Source organism: Macrobrachium rosenbergii, chromosome 46, assembly GCF_040412425.1.
Source record: "Macrobrachium rosenbergii isolate ZJJX-2024 chromosome 46, ASM4041242v1, whole genome shotgun sequence".
Taxonomy (NCBI): domain Eukaryota; kingdom Metazoa; phylum Arthropoda; class Malacostraca; order Decapoda; family Palaemonidae; genus Macrobrachium; species Macrobrachium rosenbergii.
The window spans coordinates 6,370,001-6,372,500 of record NC_089786.1 but is presented as its reverse complement, the minus strand read 5'-3'; the positions used below and the strand labels follow the sequence as shown (position 1 = coordinate 6,372,500).

The 2,500-nt window shown below is 32.6% G+C and overlaps 1 protein-coding gene across 1 annotated transcript in view; it reads right to left on the bottom strand.

Annotated features, from left to right (window-relative positions):
* LOC136830187 (uncharacterized) overlaps positions 1-2,500 on the bottom strand; it is a 350,681-nt gene that overhangs the window by 165,572 nt on the left and 182,609 nt on the right. The gene's annotated exons all lie outside the window — the stretch shown is intronic.

The window sequence follows — 2,500 nt, the reverse complement described above, 5'->3', positions numbered from 1 at the left end:
TAAAAAAAATGTGAAATGAACCTTTGACATATCACCTGGAACCCACGTCTTCCCTCAAGCGTGGAAGAAAATATTCATCAACTATTACCCCTATCTGGATTATCAGAGTTTCTCACAAAATGTTATTTTCTACGAAATTGAACATTTAAGCAAGGTATAGTTTCTAATGACGTGATTTTGACTTATGTATTTACTTAATACAAGCCGCTATCACTGTTCATTTTATTTCATTTCGCTTCCCAATCGACTTCTCCTTCCTCAGCCCCATACTTGGCTCAGCCCTTCACATACCAGAGATATTTCTCTGTCGGCAGACAGTAGATTAATTCAAGCGAAGATGACGTCAAAATGTCTATATAAAAGAAACCCTTGGGGGATTCGTCCCCGACTGGAAATATGGCCGTGGGTACCCAGGCTCTCGGAATGAACAATTCTGTCATGTTTTGGTTAACAATACCTTCGCCTCTTCTTGCTATTTCACACCTTAATGCATTTCCAAGCCTTGCCTATTTGACAACCGGCCTCTCTGGCCGAGCGGGGTGGCTTTCAGCAATGATAATTAAGCCTGAAAAGATTTATTGAGACATAAGTCTCATAACAACGAGGATAGGGACAGAAGAGTTAAAAGATTTCAGTCTGCAGACATTGCACATTTTTAAGAAAGGTAAACATGCGGTGTAGCTTGCAGGTCTTAAAGCACAAGTTGTATTTTCTTAACTCTGAGGCAATTGTACTGTTGTGGCGACTGAAATACAACGTTATCAGTATGCTTACGAATAATATATAAATGTAAACATACATATATATAATCATATATACTTTACACACAAACACACACACACACATATATAATCATATATACTTTACATATATATATATAACTGTATATATATACCTAGGCCACACTCTGTTGCACTGTAATATATTTCTGTAATTTTTGTATATGAAAATTGAAATTTGCCAAGAAAAAACTACTGTACACACACACGTGTATATATATATATATACATATATATATATATATATATATATATATATATATATATATATATATATATATATACATATATATATATATATATATATATATAGGCACACTCTGTTACATATATATTTCTGTAATTTTGTATATGAAAATGAAATTTGCCAAGAAAAACTACTGTACACACACGTGTATATATATACACACACACGTATATATATATATATATATATATATATATATATATATATATATATATATATATATATATATATATATATATATATATATATATATATATGTGTGTGTGTATATATATATATATATATATATATAATATATGCTTGAAGCATGAACTGCCCAAATCATGAAAAGAAGCGAAGATTATTCTCATTAAGACAAGCTAAGAGTACTAATACCCTTACTTTAGGAGATAATCTAAGCGTTATGAAATATCTGACTGCAAAAACGGTTTTAAATCACAAAATACATCTAACACGGAAAACATTCTCAAAACACTAAGACACCCGAAGCTCGGAAGGGGCGACAAGAGTACAAATTCCATCAAGCGAAGAAAAGGAGCCAGGCAAAATCTGAACGGAATTCCTCAGTTTCCTCGCCAGGGCGCTGGGACCTTGGACCCCTGAGGAATAGGTACAAACACCCTGTCTGAAATATCCGCAGGAAATCAGAATTAGTAATCAGGAAGGTCGGTGGAAGACGACCCTCCGAATCATGACAGATCAATGCCACAATGGAGAGAGAGAGAGAGAGAGAGAGAGAGAGAGAGAGAGAGAGAGAGAGAGAGAGAGAGAGAGAATTCTCGAGGGATGCCTTGTGTACGCTCAAATAATTCAAGGAGGCATTTGGGCTGTACAGACGGGATTCAAAGGAATGTCTGCTTGCTTCCAACTTGATTGCAGGTTTCCTTCAGGTTAAATCATATTATTATTATTATTATTATTATTATTATTATTATTATTATTATTATTATTATTATTATTATTATACGAATGGCTCCTGACTTTCAGTTTGGTTTACTGTTCCTTGTAATATTTTATAATCAAACAAATTAAACTTTATTCTTGATAATGCCTGCTTGCTTCCAACCTGATTGCTGGTTTCTTATTATTATTATTATTATTATTATTATTATTATTATTATTATTATTATTATTATTATTATTATTATTCTTGAGATTACATTTTATTATAGGACTTTGTTTGGCTTCCTGTTCCTTGTAACATCTTATGCTTATATAAACTAAACTTCATTCATTATAACGCCTGTCTGCTTTCATTCACAATATGATCATATTCAACCAGTTATGACTCATTTTTGGGAACTGCCTCTATATCTATTTCCTCACAATTAATTTCTAATAGTCTGTTCTTGCTTCCAGCTGTGAGTCGGGTTATTTCGGAAATGAATTGCATTTATATTTGCACACTTCTCTTCCATTCTTAGTGGTATATATTCTACATATTTATCCTCATCAAAACACAATATCTGCAGCA